Source organism: Rattus norvegicus, chromosome 1 (genome assembly GCF_036323735.1).
Source record: "Rattus norvegicus strain BN/NHsdMcwi chromosome 1, GRCr8, whole genome shotgun sequence".
Taxonomy (NCBI): domain Eukaryota; kingdom Metazoa; phylum Chordata; class Mammalia; order Rodentia; family Muridae; genus Rattus; species Rattus norvegicus.
Window position 1 is genome coordinate 56,174,142 of NC_086019.1, and position 18,029 is coordinate 56,192,170.

Consider the following 18,029-nt stretch of genomic DNA (forward strand, 5'->3'; position numbering starts at 1 on the left):
CTGAACTGTATGACCCTCTAAGGACAACAGCTTCAACAAGATGAGGGCTACAGAGCTATCAGATCAGGGAATCTTCCATAGGTTACTGGTCCTAGCACATGTGGCCATTAATCACAAGTGATACAGGACAAATTCTTATGTTTTCAAAAGTAACATTACATTCCATTCATCCTCAAATCTAATAACTGGTAATGCCTTTGAAAAAGTGTAATTAGAGTTGCTGCAACAGTGCAGATCCTGTGAAGAGGTAGGTCCTGTAACAGTGGAGGCACTGAAATAGTGCAGGTTCTGGGACAGTGAAGGTCCTTTGAAAGTGGAGGCACTGCGATAGGGGAGGTCATTTTACCTACAGTGGAGATGCTGCACCATTGAAGGTTTGGCTACAGTGGAGGTCCTGTGACAACTGAGGTCCTGCAAAATTGTAATTGCTGATCCAGGGGTATTCCTGTAAATGTAGAGATCCTGTGACAGTGAAGCTGCAGCATCATTAGAGGTCCTGCTTCAGTTGATGTCCTGAAACAGTGTAGTTGCTTTGACCCTGGTAGTGCTACAACAGTGGAAGTTCTGGGACAGTGGAGGTTATAGGCTAGTGGAGGGCCTACCAACAGTGCATATCCTGTGACAATGCTGGTCCTACAAAAGTGTAGTTGCTGAGTCATTGGAGGTCCTGTGACAGTGGAGGTCCTGCAGCAATGGAGGTCCTGTGACAGTGGAGATTCTTCAACATCTCAGGCTCTGGGACAGTGGAGCTGGTTGATGTATGGACAGTGGAGGTTCTGCAATAGTGGAGGTGTTTAGACAATGGAGGTCCTGTAATAGCATTTTCTCAGTTCTGGATTTCTACTCATCCCAGAGGGGACTCACTATGACTGATATGTAGCCCACTCTACAGAACTGTGTCCTGCTGATCCCATCCCTTAACCTGGATTCAACTTCTCCCAAAACACAACACCTCCGACCAGGTGAAGACTGGTGGACTAAGGGCTCATGGAATCTTCCAGGGGATATCAGTCCTAGAATATGTGGTCATCAATCACATGTGATGCAGAAAACATTCCTGTGTTTTCAAAAGTAATATCCCATTCCATTAAGACTCAAATCTAATAACCAGCAATGTCAACAAAATGTGAAAGTAGAATTGGTGCAACAGTGCAGATCCTGCTACGGTGTAGGTCCTGCAACACTGGAGGTACTGCAACAGTAGAAGTCCAGCAACATTGGAGATCCTGCAATAATGTAGGTCCTGAGACAGTGGAGATGAGGTTGGAACAGTGGAGGTGCTACAACAATGGAGGCACTCTAAGAGTGGAGGTCCTGCACCCATGGAGGTCCTTCAAAAATGGAGGTACTTAAGACTGACGTTGTCTGCAATAGTGGACATCCTAGGACAGTGGAGGTGCTTCAACAGTGGAGGTTCTGTGTTAGTTAAGGTACTGAGACAGTGGAGGATCATCAGCAATGGAGGTCCTGGGCCAATACAGGTCCTGCAAAACTCTACTGGCTATCCTGCAACTGTGGATATCTTTTAACAGTGGAGGTCATGCAACATTGGAGGTCCCTGAGACAGGAAATTGGTCCGATATTGGAGGTCCTGCAACAGTGTAGGTCCTGCGACAGTGAAGGAGTTGGGACAGTTAAGGTGATTGGACAGTGGAGATCCAGTGTCATTTGAGGTCCTGTGACATTAGAGGTCCAACAGTTATAGTGTAGGTCCTGAGACAGTAGAGATGAGTCTGGGAGAGTGGAGGTCCTGCAAAAATAAGTGTGCTAAGACATGGGAGATCCTGCAACAGTGAATGTCCCGAGACACTGGAGTTTCTGAGACAGTGGATGTGCTTGACCAGTGGAGGTTCTCCGAGAGTGGAGGTCCAAAGCAATGGAGGTCCTGTGATTGCATAAGTGCTGAGAGAGTGGCGATCCTGTGACAGAGAAGGTCCTGTGACAGTGGTGGCCCTGAAACAGTTTATGTGATTCAACACTGGAGGTCCTGCAACAGTGAAGGTCCTGATACGGTGGATTTATCATGAAATTGAAGAACCAGCAACTGTGGACTTTCTATGCCAGTTGACATTCTGCAAAATTCTAGATGCTGAGAGAATGGATGTGCTGCAACAGTGGAGGTCCTACAATAGTGGAGGTCCTTCAAGAAGGGCAGTGCTAAGACACTGGAAATCTTGCTAAAGTGGATGTCTTTTAAGAGTTGAGTTGCTACAAGAGTGAAAGTCCTGCAAAAATGTACATTCTATGCCAGGGGAGGTCCTGCAATTTAGAGGACCTGAGAAAGTGGAGTTGCCCTGAGAGTGGAGGTTCTACCACAGATTAGGTCCTGTGACAGTGGCTGTCAAAGTCCTTGTAATGGAGAAATAATAATGCCAGCCAGTAATGACCATGGCAGTGATGATGATGGGTGACAACCCCAACATCACGTGGTTTCTTCAAATAATTGAGACCAAAACAATATTATATCTTGTCTTGGAGCTTGTTGAAGCTCAACAGTTTTACAAATACATCCAAAAGTATGGCTACCTAAAGCAGGACAAGTCAGTAAAATATATTGCAAATATTAGCAGTGATGAACTACTGCCCTGGGCACACAATATTTCACAGGGACCTGAAACCAAATAGCATTTATCTTGGTTATTAATGGAAAAAAACAAAATCATCAAATTTCGCCTTAGTACCCGAGTTGAACTAGGGCAAATGCTGAAGCACCACTGTGGTGCTTACACTTCTGTTGCCCCTGAACTCCTCTTTGTCAACGTTTATGATGGTCAACCATCATCATTATCTCTTAATCACAGTAAACCCCAGATATAGGCTGACAGTCACAAACCTCATAATGCAACCTTGCTTCAAATAATGGGAGGGTTTCCCAAATCCCTATGAGGAAATGGTACCTCAGGCCACACCCTACAACTGTGGAAGTAATGCAATATATTCAGTTCTAAGCCCAAGAAATAAAGATTCTTTAAATAAAAAAATTAACGGACAATGGTGTTCAATGGATTACTGAAAGGGCAGGCTATCCAGGTGCCTGGCTTCACAACCAGGCTCCCTCACTGAGTCCAGTTAGGGCTCCATTCCCTACCCTTAAAGATTATGCTGCTTTCCATCTAGGACTTCAGAGGAGTGGAAACCAACCCACCATTGGCACATTGAACTTGTCATTCCCCATGGCCTCGTTTATGCCTATGTCCATAACTCTAGTCATAGAAGATTCAGAAGAACCACTGGGACTGGCCTTTTCTTCAGGCCATTCCAGGTGACACCACACTGGACAAAACATACATGCCAGGGTGTCTTCTGCCTTCAGTCAACAAGCAGCCTCAGGGAGAACGAAAGCAGCAATGAAACCACAGAAGACAACCTATTATCCCTCTGGGCTTCAGGAGAGGGCAAGACTGTCCCAAGCAGGAGCATGCTCAGATGCTTTACAGGGTGGACCAAGAAATTAGGAATATCCAAATCAAGCAGTATTCCTGTGCTCAATCAAGCAAGAAAACTCTCCTTGGACAGCACAGTGTCTCTCCTGAGAAATAAAGGCTAGAGTACATCCAAAGAACAAGCAGCAGGCAGGCTCAGCGCAGGTACCTTTGTGCTTTGTCCTACGCAGTTTGATCTGTGCTGGTTCCTCCTGTGTCTCTGGTTTCCATTTCTGCAAAATTGTTTCTGTTTTACCTATTCTAAGCATTGTATGATTCTTGCTCCACCATAAGCCTTCTTTCAGTTCTGGATTTCTACCCTTCCTAGCAGGAACTCAACACAACTGATGTGTACCCCACACTAGAGTTATCCTTCTGACCGCATGCCTTCACCTGGACTTTAGCATTCCCAAAAGACAACAGAACACCACAAAGTGAGGCTTCGAAGGCTATCGGCTCATTGAGTCTTCCAGGCGCTACTGATCTAGCACATCTGGACATTAATCATAGGAGCTGAAGAAGAAATTCTTAACTTTTTAGACGTAGCATCACACTCCATGAAGCCTCAACACTAACAACAAGCAATGCTTTCAAAAATGTGACAGTGGAGCTGGTGCCGTAGTGCAGATCCTCTGACAGTGTAGGTCCTGTAACAGTGGAGGCACTGAGATAGTGGAGTTACTTTCACATTGGAGGTCATGCAACATTGAAAGACCTGCACAAGTGGAAGTCATGATACAGTGGAGATTTGACTGATATAGTGGAGGTCCTGAGACAAGGCACATGCTGCAAGAGTGGATGCCCTGCAACAGTGGAGTTCTTGGACAGTGGAGGCCCTGCGACAGTGAAGGTTCTACAACAGTGGCATTTCTGTGATAGTAGAGGTCTTTAGACAATGTAAGACCAGCAACAATGGAGATCCTGGGCCAGTAGAGGTCCTGCAAAAGTCTAGGTGGTGATAGAGTGGATATCCTGAAACAGTGGAGGTCCTGCATCATTGGAGGTTCTGGATCATTGAGGTCCTGAGACAGTGCAGTTGCATAGACATTGGAGTTCCTGCAACAGTGTAGGTCCTGTGAGAGTGGAGGTGCTAAGAGAGTGAAGGTGATGGACAGTGTAACTATTGTGTTCCTATAATGATGGAGGTCCTGCAACAGTTGAGGTCTTGATACAGTGCAGTTCTTCCAACTTTGGAGGCCCTGCAACAGAACAGTTCCTGGGAAGGTGGAGGTTCTGGGACAGTAAAGGTGATGGGAAAAAGGAGGTGCTGCATCACTTGAGGTCCTGGGACATTTGAGGTCCTGCAATATTGGAGGTCCTTAGAAAAGTAGAGGTCCTGAATCAGTGCATTTGCACTGACAGTGGAGGTCCAGCAACAGTGGACTTTCTCTGCCAATAGAGGTCCTGCCAAAGTGTAGCTGTTGAGAAAGTGGATAATATCCTACAACGTTGGAGGACGGGCATTAGTGAATGCCCTGAGACACTGGAGATCCTGAAACAGTTGGTTTGCTTGGACAGTGAAGCTGCTACAAAAGTGGAGATCCTGTATCAGTGGAGGGGTTTTGAAAAAATGGAGGTGCTGCTACACTATTGGTCCAGCAACAGTGAATATCATGAGACAACGCATTTTCAATGACAGTGGAGCTCCAGCAACAGTGGAATTTCTGTGCCAGTAGAGGTCCTGCAAATTCTAGAAGCTGAGAGGGTCCATGTCCTGCAACATTGGAGGTCCTCCAACAGTTGAGGTACTGCAACAGTGTATGTCCAGCTACAGTGGATATCCTGTCCTAGTAGAGGTCCTGCAAATTGGCCTTGCTGAGACAGTGGATTATCCTGTGAGAGTGGAGGTCCTATGACACTGGAGGGGATAGGACAGTGGAGGTCATGCCAAAATTGCGGTCCTTGTAATGGTTGAGTGGTTATGACAGTGGAAGTCTAGCAACAGTGGGCATCTTGTGTCAGCAGAGGTCCTATAACATAAAGGTCCTAGGACAGTGGAGTTACTGAGACATTGGCGGTCCTGTGAGTATGGAAATTCTTTTAACAGTTGAGGTGCTGTGACTCTAGAAGTACAGCAAATGTAGATATCCTCTGATAGGAGAGCTCCTGCAAATTGGAGTTGCTGAGAGAGGGGAGGTCCTGCAACAGTAGTGATCCTGAGACAGTAGAGATCCTGCAACAGTGGAGGGGCTGAGACACCGGATGTCCTTTGACAGTGGACTTCTTTGTAATTGTAGAGGTGCTATGACAAGGGGGTTCTGCAATGGTAGGGGTCCTTGTTATAGCTGAGGTATTCCAACAGTGGAAGTTTAGGGACAGTAACTTCCAGTGTCCGTAAAGGTCTTGCAATTTGGAGGGTCTGAGACAGTGGAGTTGCCTGACCGCAGACGTCCTACTGCAATATTGGTCCGGTGAGAGTGGAGGTCTTGGGATAGTGCAGGTACTGGGACAGTGGAAGTTCTGCTACGGGGGTTATCAAAGTGCATGCAAAGAAGAAGCAATGGTGCCAGCCAAACATGACCATGGCAAATATAATGAAGATTTTCATCAACCCCAACATCATCTTGCTTCTCCAATTGAGTCTGAGACAAGTCTAATAACTTATCATGAAACTGGTTGAAATTTTACAGCTTTACAAATACATTTGAAGGTCTTTCCCCTTAGAGGAGTACAGGGTCAAGGAAATATTTGGGTAAATATTAGCAGGCTTGATCTACGGCTATGGGCACTGTAAAAGTACACAGTGACCTGAAACCAGATTATATTCTGTTAGAGAAGAATGGAAAAGTCAAAATCATCAACTTTGGCCTTCAAGGCAAGTCAAACTTGGGCAAATGCTGAACTGGCAGCATGGTGCTTATCCTAATGGTGCACCTGATCTCTTCCTAGGAAAACGTTAGGATGTTCCAAAAACAAAACAAAACAAAACAAAACAAAAAAAACAACCCCCCCAACATATGGACTTAGGAGTAGGGTTACATTTTGTCATACAAGAGCTGAGGAGACAGGTTGTGAGTGGTATTTATCCGGCCCACTGTGGGGTATCAGAAGAGGCAGCTTAGCCTCCTAATAACAGTGAATCACAGATATGGGCTAACAGTCACATAGGTGATGACACATCCATGCTCAATGAAGACTGTAAGTGGTTCCCAAATCCCTATGAGGAAATGATCCCTCTCATGCCAGATACTCCACTTGTGAAAGCAATGTAATATATTGGGTTTTGAGGCCAAGAGATTATAGATTCACTGTATCAGGGAAGGTACAACCAGAGCATGGCATCTTATTACTTAATGTAAGGGGAAGCTATTCACCGGCATGGCTGCATAACCCAGGCTCAGTAAGTTTGTCCAGTTAGGGCCCCATTCCCTACCCTCACTGACGGCACTTATTTCCCTCTAGGACTAAAGAGGAATAGAAGTGAGTACACCGTAGACACATTGGTCTCATCTTCCAATGGTCGAGTGTCTGACTTTGATCATACTCCTAGTCAAAGAGGCAGAGGCGCCTACCCTTCTTTTCAGGATACTCCCAATGCCACCCACACTGAATAAAGCATACATACATGCTAGAAGTGCCCTGTGTCTTCAATCAACAATCAACCACACTTAGAAGAGCAGTCGCAATGAGAACACAGAGGACAACCTACTTTCCTGCTGTTTCTCAGCAGAGAGGACTTTCCCCAGCTAGGGCCTTCCCAGAGGCTTTGAAAGAATGAACAAATTTCAATGGGGAAATTCACTGATGAAGTTGTGTTGCTGCTTTCTTTCAAGAAAGAAACTTTATATGGGGAGAAGAGAGTGTTCTCCCAGAAATGAGGCACAAGGCGATCGTCCAGAGAACATGCAGAAGGCACAACCCAGGTACATTTGTGCTTTGTCCATCCCAGTTTGCTCTGTGCTCATTCTTCCTCTGGCTCTGTTTTCCAGTTCCCCATAATTCTTACCTTTTTATATTCTCTAAATATTTTATGATTCTTCCTCTAACCTAAGCCTCCTCCCTCTTCTGGATTTCTTTTCTTCCCAGCAAGGACTCAATATGACTGCTGTGTATCCCACTCTAGAGCGTGGTCTTGCTGACTGCATCCCTTCACCTGAAGTTTATCACACTCTAAAAACACCAGTTTCCACAAGGTGAGGTGGAGAGTGCTATGACCTCATGGAATCTTTCCATAAGTTACTGGTCCTAGCACAAGTGGCCATTAATCACAAGACGCACAGAACAAATTCTTATGTTTACGAAAGTAACATCACATTCCATTCAGCCTCAAATCTAATAACCAGTAATGCCTTTGTAAAAGTGCAATTAGAGTTGTTGCAACAGTGCAGATCCTGTGAAAACGTAGGTCCTGCAACAGCGGAGGCACTGAAATTGTGCAGGTTCTGTGACAGTGAAGGTCCTTTGAAAGTGGAGGCACTGTGATAGGGGAGGTCATTCTACCTCTAGTGGAGGTGCTGCAAAATTGAAGGTTCGGCTACAGTGGAGGTCATGTGACAACTGAGGTCCAGCAATTGGAATTGCTGATACAGGAGTATTCCTGTAACTGTAGAGATCCTGTGACAGAGAAGTTGGAGCATCATTGGAGGTCCAGCTTCACTTGATGTCCTGAAACAGTGTAGTTGCTGTGACCATGGTAATGCTACAACAGTGGAAGTCCTGGGATAGAGCAGGTTATAAGACACTGGAGATCCTGCGACAGTTGTAGTGCTCCTACAGTGGAGGTCCTGTGACAGTGGAGGTCTGCAGTAATGGGGGATCTGCGACAGTGGAGTTGATGTATGGACAGTGGAGGCCCTGCAATAGTGGAGGTGTTTCCACAGTGAATGTCCTGCAATCATAGTGTTGTGTGGACTGTGCAGTTCCTTGGACAGAGGAGTTCTTGTGACATTGATGGTCCTATGACATTGGACGTTGTAAGACACTTGAGCTCCTGCACAGTAGAAATCCTGTGATAGTTGAGATGCTGAGAAACTTGAAGTCCTGTAACAGTGGAGTTGACACACAGACAGTGGACTTCCTGAGGTAGTGGTGGTGCTTAAACAGTGGATGTCCTGTGACAGAGGAGGTCCTGCAATATAGGAAGAACAACATATGCTGGCTGGACCACACAGTGCTTCCAGTAAATAGACCACCAACCAAGGGGTGTACAGGGATGTGATATATATCTATATCTATATCTATATATCTCTCTATATCTATATCTCAGAGGATGGCATTATCTGAAACCAATAGGATGAAAATCCCTTGGTCCTGTGGAGATGTGATGCCCCAATATAGGAGGATGCTGGAATGGTGGGTTTGGAAATGGTGGTGGGTTTAGGTGCACCATCATAGTGGCAAGATGGACTGATGAGATTGAAGATGTAGGAGTGGGAGTTTGTGGAGTGGCACCTGGAAAGTGGGCTATCATTTGAGATGTTAAAAAAAGTGAAAATGATAAGGTTTACATTGTCTGACCAAAACCCAAGGGACACTACATAAGGAACACAAAAACCCACAGGTGCTCACCAACAATCAGATAAAATTTGGCCTTCGGTGGTCTACTCCAAAGAAACTATTCCAAGAATACTGTTTAATTTTTTCAAACACAGTTTAAAACTCTTAAGTGTGCTCTCAAATCTGCCCCAATTCACATAAATCAATCAAAACTGTTGGCTTTGTAAATAGTTCTCTCGTGTCCCAATGTTTATATGCTGGTCACACCAACAACATTATACTTGTCTTCATGTGAGTCAAACAATGTGGGATCCTTGTCCCAAGTGGGCCATGCAGACCCTGAGCTCACCTTCAGGTTCTCACATACACATAAAAGCACACACACACACACACACACACACACACACACACACACACACACACAGAAAGAGAGAGAGAGAGAGAGAGAGAGAGAGAGAGAGAGTGCTTATCATCTATTTCTAAGGCATAATGTGTGCTCTTGGAGTTGGGCACTAGGACTTGCACATGTAAACAAGTGCTGTACACCTAGGAACACTTTCTGATCTGTATTTTCTCTTTTATATGCAGTTCCTTGGATATCTTCAAAAGCAAGTAGGGCATTGACATATCATGAATTCTTGGGCCTAAAGGTAAATTTTAATACAAAGCTCACACGTCACTCACAGATGACTCTAATAGGAAGTACATTAAGTTCAGTATCATTCAATCTGAAACCCTCAATGTGTATACACCATTCTCACTGCCCTCATGAAATCTCATGTTTGGACCACTCTGCCTAGCTGGAGATACCTGTTTATCTCCCAGAATAAAAGGGAGGCTCCAGGCTCAAGTGGAACAGCAGATTCAAGGTGGGACTGTTGGGTGACATTACAGTGAACACCAGGGACTTCCCCTGAGAGGCAGGAAGTGGTCCTTTCATTCCTGCTGGGGAAACAGTATCTAGATTGTCCTGCATGGGACAGAATCCTCTCATTCTAGCAGATATCCTGGGTGACAGAAGGAATGTAGGTAGATTATGAAATCAAACTACCACATTTCTTTCTGAGGCAGAGACATTTGAGAACCTTGGCCCAGGAGTTAACAGCTCCAGATAGCAAGGTGATGTCAGTGTGGGCCCTGTATTGACCTATGTATAGTTATTTATGTTAATCACCAAATATTTTAAATTTACAGCACTTAAGAGCAAAGTCTCCCAGGAGACTCAGCTAAAACTAATCAGTGAGTTTTTAAGGGCGGCAATGGGGGGAGGATGGGGAGGGGAACACCCATAAAGAAGGGGAGGGGGAGGGATTAGGGGGATGTTTGCACGGAAACCAGGAAAGGGAATAACCCTTGAAATGTATATAAGAAATACTCAAGTTAAAAAAAAAAAGAAAGAAAGAACACAAACAAGTAGGAAATTTAAATTCATGTGACTGCTAGAAGTAAAGCAAGATGCTCTTGGTAGATAAGGTGATAACCTTTGTGTAAGACCCCTAAAATCATACCAACTTAAGATATGAAGTGCTCAGCTAGCATGCTTAGTGCCATGAACCCAAGACAGAGCTTCTCTATGTCTCATCATCTCTGAAGCACAGTCCACAAACAGTTGCAACAAACCTTCTCTTTCTCCAAGTTCGAAGTTACCTTTACTCTTATTGTTTCCACAGTTAACTGAGCTCTCCTGGATACACAGGTTTGACTAACCTTCTCTGAACTTCTCCCAACCATGTACAGATGGACCTCCCTCTGCACATGAGGCCTGTTCCTCTCAGGCCTGCTGTTCTCCTTCCCAGATTAGAATTGGACACCTTTCAAACCTACATTCTTAAGTCATCTATCAACATTGGGTACATGATAGGCACAAGTTGACATTGAGTGCAAAATGACACTTTCCTACCGGACAATGAATAGGGTCCAGGGGTTCCAAACATGAAAACTGTCCAGGTAAGGTCAGGTAAACCTCATACTGTCTCTATGTAGAGATAAAAATTGACACACCTTCCCAAAGCAGACTTGCTCAGCTGTCTCAGTCCACACAGCAGTCCTTTCTTGAGCTTCCTTACTTCCAGTGACTGATGAGAGTACATGAGAAGATGCTTGATTTCTACAAAGACCTGGGCCCCATGAACCACAGTAGCAGCAGCTTCTGATCAAAAGTTATACCAGGAACTGAAAATACCTAATGTTCATGCGGTGATTTAAATATGCTCAGCCCAGGGAGTGGGGCTATTTAAAGATGTGCCCTCATTGGATAGGTGTAGCCTTGATGGAAGAAGTGTGTCACTGTAGATGTGACCCTTATGTTTCTTGTCCTAGCTGCATGAAAATCAGTTTTCTAGTAGCAACCTTCAGATGATGATGTAGAACTCCCAGATCCTCCTGCAACATGTCTGCCTAGATGCTACCATGCCCCTACCTTGATGATAATGAACCAAACTGCTGAACTTGAAGGCAAACCCAAATAAATGTTCTTCTTATAAGAGTTGCTTTGGTCATGGTGTCTGTTAATAGCAGGAAAACTCTAAGTAAGTCATTTTCTACCACAGATTACTAAGTTAGTTGAGTGATGTCTTCACCTGAGGAGACATGGCCTCTTATTAAGGTGCTAATCTCCAAGCAATTTCAGGCTCTCTTCTGGTATAGGCATTGGCTATAATATTAATCTTCCCAGTGTCTTTTTCTTTCCAAACTCTACATTTTGTATTTCTTTTTGCCCCATTTGTTCTTTTTCATTGAAGACTTATAACCACAGTAAGACCGAGGCCATACTGGGCCCTCTTCAAATTTTCATCAAAGAAATTTGTTTATTACTTTTAAATTTAGCCTCAGATAAGTTTTTAGGATGTGGGCAGAAAGGAAGCCACATTTTTGTAAAAGCTTTGTAGGAATTATCCTAGACCAGTTACAAACATTTTTTCCTCCTGAATCCCCTTCTCCTGGGCTTCCACAGTCTGAATACCTCTTGGCACTCCTGACTCCCAAGTGCCTGCCAGTATAGCCCATTAAACTCTTCTTAGAGCACTGGAATTCTTACATATTTCCCAAAACAAGAAACAACCTGGCATCGTGAGGTGTCACACAGCAAGAGTCCACTCCATTATGTCACCTTCTGCATTTGTTACCTTTGTATTTCTGTGACAGAAATGCCATGAGCACAGCAAACTATAAAACAAGTAGGACATTAGTGATTCTATTTCAGAGAACATGTGTTAGCAGAGGTTAAGTTCCATGACTACAGGGCATGGCGGAAGGAGGAGGAGGCTGAGGTATGACATCTAGAATCACAAGTACAAAGCAGAGAGTGCACAGGGAGTGGTGCACAGCACTGAAACCTCGAAGCCCAGCCCCGCTGACATTCTTTCTCCAGCAAGGGCACACCTCCTGGATCTTCCCAAACAGAGTCACCAAGTGGGAAAGGAGTACTCAAATGCCCGAGACAGTGGAGGATAGCTCATGCAAAATGTTATGGTGATTCAGGAATTCGAATCAGTAACAGAGAGAACCTTCACTCTGGGTCACTGTGTGCTGATGCAGAGCCAGCAAGCTGCTCTCCATCCTCTTGCACATAAGATGTGGATTAAGTAAAAATGTAAACAAGCATCTCCATGGAAAATCAACAGCCCTGTTAATCTGGTCACACTTACAGTATAGGTCTAGAGGTATTGGACACTGAAATCGCAGAAGGAGCCAACACAAACTAAAACCCTTTAGTCTATAGGAATAAAAATACCACAGAAGGCAAAAGGGGCAAGGACATGAAGCAAACACTCACTCACTCAGCAGATAAAATTACAGCTAATCCTAACCCACAGACCTACTTCTTAAACAGCGTACATTCTGCTGGTACCTATTCAACATGATCCTAAATACTGCAGTCAGAACAAATGGTTTCTTACTTTGTTGAGTATGACTTAAAAACACTAAAGTCGTCTGAAGGAAGCGAATGGAATCTTCTCAGGGCCTAGGGAGGTCGGCTAAGGGAGTACAGAATAACAAAACAACACCACCCAATTTCCCCACCAGGAAGCAGAAACTGGTCTGCTGTCAGTTGCCAATTGGTGCAGGTTTAACAGAAGCCTCCACACTGGAAGGACTGAGGAAGTTGAGGTTAAAATACAATTACACTGAAAGGTCACTTTAGGAATGAGAAGGGTAGCAACTGGACAGTGCTCTCTCTGTCTCTCTGTCTCTCTCTCTCTCTCTCTCTCTCTCTCTCTCTCTGTGTGTGTGTGTGTGTGTGTGTGTGTGTGTGTGTGTGTGTGTGTGTGTTCCATGCATGTGTTTGTGTGTGAGTGTGGTTGGGTTGTTGTTGTTTGGTTAATTTGAGACAGAGTGTCACCACAAACTGAAGCTGTCCTAAAACTCACCCTGTAGACAAGGGAAGTTTGGACACTATAGAGACCTTCTCTCTCCTGAAAGGTGGGATTAATGATGTGTAGCACAAGCTATGAGTGAATGTAAATTTCAAATTCTGAAGGTTTTATAAATCTCTTTTTGCTTGCCTTAACAATGCTGGTGCTTACAGCAATACATGGTACACTGAGGACAGAAAAGAATATACTGTGTGAGTTTGTGAGATGGATAGAAGTGAAAGGAACTAGCTGATTGAGTTTAGTTCCAGAGGCACTGTCAATATTCAAAAACAAATATAGTCAATTTTTACCATTTGTAAAAATCATTAAGGGCATCCAGTAAGAGATTAAACTATTTTTGGTGTTGTGATGCTACACAATCATAAGACTGGTTCCTGTGGAACAGGCTGGTGGAGCAGACAGTAATCAACAGGACATCAGAAAACCTTCAGAGCAAGAACTAGAGAAATCGCTCAGGGTTTGAGAGCACTGGTTGCCTTTGCAGAGGACTTTCACTTGTTTTCCAACAACTCTAAGTCAGCTCACAGTCATCTGCAACTCAACATCTAGAATATCTTACCCTCTTCCGGTTTTGTGGGCACATACTGCAGAGACAAGACAAGTCAGCCTCAGCAAGGCCTGGCCGGCTAATCACACACCCCATGGCTCTGAGCCCATCAGCACCAGACCTGAGGACTACCAGGGGTGCAAGCTTTACACTCTGGACTCTTTAACCTTTGGTCAGGAAGGTACCATGGAAAGTAGCTGGGAAGCAGAGTTTACAGAGAAAGCCATAGAAACAGTTCAGCCTTAAAAAACATAATCTGATCCCTTCAAAGCCAGGTGTATGTGTCTGTGTGTGTGTGTGTGTGTGTGTGTGTGTGTGTGTGTGTGTGTGTGTGTGTGTGTAGGTGATTATAAGACATAGGTGGTTTGGAAAATCAAGGAGAGGAAGGATTTATTGAGAAGCTGAGATGGTGGGGAATGAAGGGTGGATGTTGGAAGGAAGCTAGAGCATGGTGGGATTTTAATAGCCAAAGAAGTGAAATTCGTATTTAATTCCCTTAGACAACTGGTCCAGGTGCAGTGTTCCTGGTGGTGGCTCAGTGTTCCAGCTGTGGATTCAGGGAACTCAGAACATCATGATGAAAATAATCTCTCAGACTACAGAGTCAAATTCCTGCTGGTGCTCCAGTCTCATCAGAGAAGAAATTAAGTCCCTCCTCCTATGGATCCTCTCATTTTTGTCATTCTCGCCTGCAGGAGATTCAGTCCTTCCTCTGAGGGGGCTACTCATACCTGCAGGTGATTTAGACCCTCTTGAAGGGAATTCTGTCTCCAGATTGGGATGCGGACCCTCCTGTTAGGGAATTAACTCTCTAAATCTTCTCACAGAGTATGTGTGACTACCTGGAGACAGCATTATCTGCACTTCTAAACTCTGATTGGTAAAGAGAATCCACGATATGAGTTTGAAAACCTCTGAGTTATATACTGAGTAATGAAAACCTATGAGTTATAAACTGTTAATTTCTAAATGTATTCTGTTGAGTATGAAAATCTCTGTAATGTTTTGATGAAATTTACTTACTTCCTAGATTTCAAACAATAATAGAAGCTATAGTTAAATTTTAGTATATGCTTGCTCAAAGTAATTTGAAAATATTTTTGATTTTTATTAAAGATGGTGTATGACATAGAAATTTTCCCAACTATTGTTTTGTTTACTGCTAAGATATAGAAATGCTTTATTTCTGCTGACAGAGCTCATATTCATTGGTCTGGTATAACTCACTGTTCAATGCTAAACTTTAGCAGATTCCTTCGGGTCTCTGCCATTTATAATAGGATTCCATCTACAAGTTGACTGCCTTGTTCTTCCTTTCTCATGGGATGCCTTTTGTGCAATTTCTCCCCATAAATGACAAAGTCATATCATGAGAACAATGCTGGATAGCAGTGCCAAAAAGACCTGGGACACATTTACAAAGTCTGGTCCAATTAGAATGGGGCTCTGTGAGAAATTTCTGTCAGGTTTGCCCTGACCCTACGATTCTCTCTTGAGTGCCTTAGCTTGGACAAGATACACCCCACTTCATATGGTGAAGGATGAAGTCCCTGACACTCAGCAGGTGACACTTAAAGACAGTGCCTTCAAGGTGATTGATTCAAGGAAGCCTGAAAGGTGGGCTCTGTTGTAATGTCTTTGGGGTCCTATGAAGGGAACCCTAGAGCCACAGACACTTAAAGGGTGCAGGGAGAAAGCACAGAACACCAAGAGGAATCAGCTACCTACAAACTGAGGAGAACTGGAACCAACTCTTGGACCTAAGACTTCCAATCTCAAGCCCACAGAAACCTCTGCTCAGTTCTGCAGGCAGCCCAAAAATATTACAGTGTGCGTTCTTGGTGTGTCCTGGAGCCTGAAATTCACTGCTGTAAGATCAGGTCGATCTTGGGGTAGATGGGACTAAGTATTAAGTCCTAAGATTTGTCTCTCGAGGTGAGATAAAGTGGTCCTGAGTTGGGTGCTAAGGTACAGTCCCAGGGTGAAGCTTCTGGATAGCTGGGTTGGGTCTTGAAACAGACAGAGCTGTGCGGTCCCCAGGGAACTTAACACTTGTTGCTGGAACAAAGGTTTCTTCTTTCAATGTCCACTTAGGCAAATTTGCAAAGATCAAAAATGCTGATTGTGGCTCTCACCACTTTCCCTTGGGGCATGCCCACAGAGTGCCTTGTTTTCTACTGGGAAGTCAAGCCTTCTCTTATAAGGAGCTGCTCATGCAGTCATCTCACCTCTCTGGTCAGGAAGAAAACCTGCTACAAACTCACCTTTAAGAGGCAGAACAGATCGTCTTCTCTCAGGTTAAGGTCACAGCATAGTCTTTAGATATTGGCTAGGACGGTGGGGCTTGAGCTCCCATTCCCTCAGCCTCTGTCATGTTTCCAGTATACCACAAGCCCTGGCTGGTCACATATCACTTTCCACAGAGACCTCTGTCTTCTAATCCCTCAGTCTCCCCTGTTGAACAGGAGCTTTCTGTCCCTGCAGCCCAGACATGGACTCTAATTTTAGGGTGGGGCTGAGTTTAGATCATGTAATGTTCAGACTCTCTGCTTGGCAGCCATTATCAGGCATAGTGTTTATATTTTTGTTCACTTTATCGGTCTATTTTTTCTACTGTGTGCTCTAAGAAGGGAACGCGTAGGGTTACATAATTTTTGGTGTTAGTAGCTGTACTCCCAAATCCTGCTCAGTATGTAGTCTGTGGATGTTCAGCATAGCTGAGGGAGGTGCCAAGTCAGGAGACCTTGATGTGCTGATGCAGCAAATGAGAGGTCAGAGAGGACCCAAGTGGCAGTTGGAGAAAGGAGCCATAAAGACAGTGGGGAGTAAACAGGTCAACTTCCCTAAGATTCCTGAAAAGAAGCAGACCTAATTGGGCTCCATCCCAAGGGAACTCAAGATAAGACTCACAAAAGAGCGCTAACAAGCCAATCCCAATTCTCTTATTTTTCCCACATTCCTGAGAGCAGATATGGGCGGTTTCAAACTCCCTGGGCTCCCTTCATACTCACAGGTATTTGATGCTGAAACTGCCACAACCTCTGTTCCGAAAATCCCCACAGTAACGAATGAAGGGCGTGGCTAAATCCGAGAGAGGGGGGCGGGTATTGTTCATTGGCCACTCATGCACATGCGCACTATGCCTACCCACAGAAATTTTCCAGTCTAGCTTACTGGTTCATTGAACACAGGATTTTGCTCCTGTCCTCTCAAGAAATACAAGGTCGCCACAGTACTTGAGAAATACAAATCAATTTACTGTGGCATTGTGTACCCATCTCACCTGGAGGCATCTCTTTCCCAGCCCACTCGCGATCCTGCCTCAGACTTCCCAGAGAGCAGGCCCTTCCCCTTCCGCTCTACCATCTTGCGAGCCTACCTTACAGATAATGTTTTGTTGGGTCCTTCAGTCAACCACACAGGTTCTATGTTCATTTCTCACACCGTTAATTAAATTAAAATTAAATAACTGTTAGGCTGAGAAAGAGATGCAGACTCAACTGCGACAAGTGTTCTTATAGCACTTAAGTCACAGGAGGCACAGCAACACGCTTCTTCCTTTCCTGACAGTGTATCTACATCTCCTTATTAAATGTTCAATGTCTGAGATAGCTGTGTTTGCCTGCCACCCACGAGCTCCCATTCTTCTCAGACGCCTTTGCTCCTACCAGCAAGAAAGCTCTGTAATGCTTTGAGAGCTCTAGATCCTTTGGAGCCTCTGAAATATTAGTTAACTTTAGAACAGAACTGTCATCTTTAATTTCCACCAGTGATTAGTCTAATGATGATTTGTATTTTTAAAATTAAATCCCTAGGATCAAATCCAAAATCTTTCTTTAGAATTTTTGAAATTAAATTATGAATTAGATATTCAATCTCAAATATTTACAATAGATAGGGAGGCTCACATTTTTGAAGAATGATGTGTTGTGCACCTTACATAAAAACCTCCTTCTAGCCACCTCATGCAAATTAAAGCACATACAGGCAACATTTCACCTGCACTGAGAGACTTTCTCCTGCAGACAGGGTCCACTATAACACAGTAGTTGTCTGAAATTCTCGGATATCAATCTCCGGTAGGCAAATGGAGTTTGGAGAAAGAAGGGAAAGATAATTTCTAGGCCTACTGTCCTTGGAATGACAATGGAGAAGAGAGGGTAGAGGAAACACCCTGTCATCTTTACAGCCCTTCATTCTGCCCTCTGAGTCCAAGAACCCCACAGCTAACAAGAACAGGAAACTTCA

The 18,029-nt window shown here is 44.3% G+C and overlaps 1 long non-coding RNA gene across 1 annotated transcript; it reads right to left on the minus strand.

Moving 5' to 3' along the window:
- Positions 1–7,184: 7,184 nt before the first annotated feature.
- Positions 7,185–17,014, minus strand: LOC134482741 (uncharacterized). Its single transcript, XR_010059259.1, has 2 exons — positions 16,793–17,014; positions 7,185–8,490 (listed from the first exon to the last, which is right to left on the minus strand). It is a non-coding gene; the product is annotated as an uncharacterized LOC134482741 (long non-coding RNA).
- Positions 17,015–18,029: the final 1,015 nt, after the last annotated feature.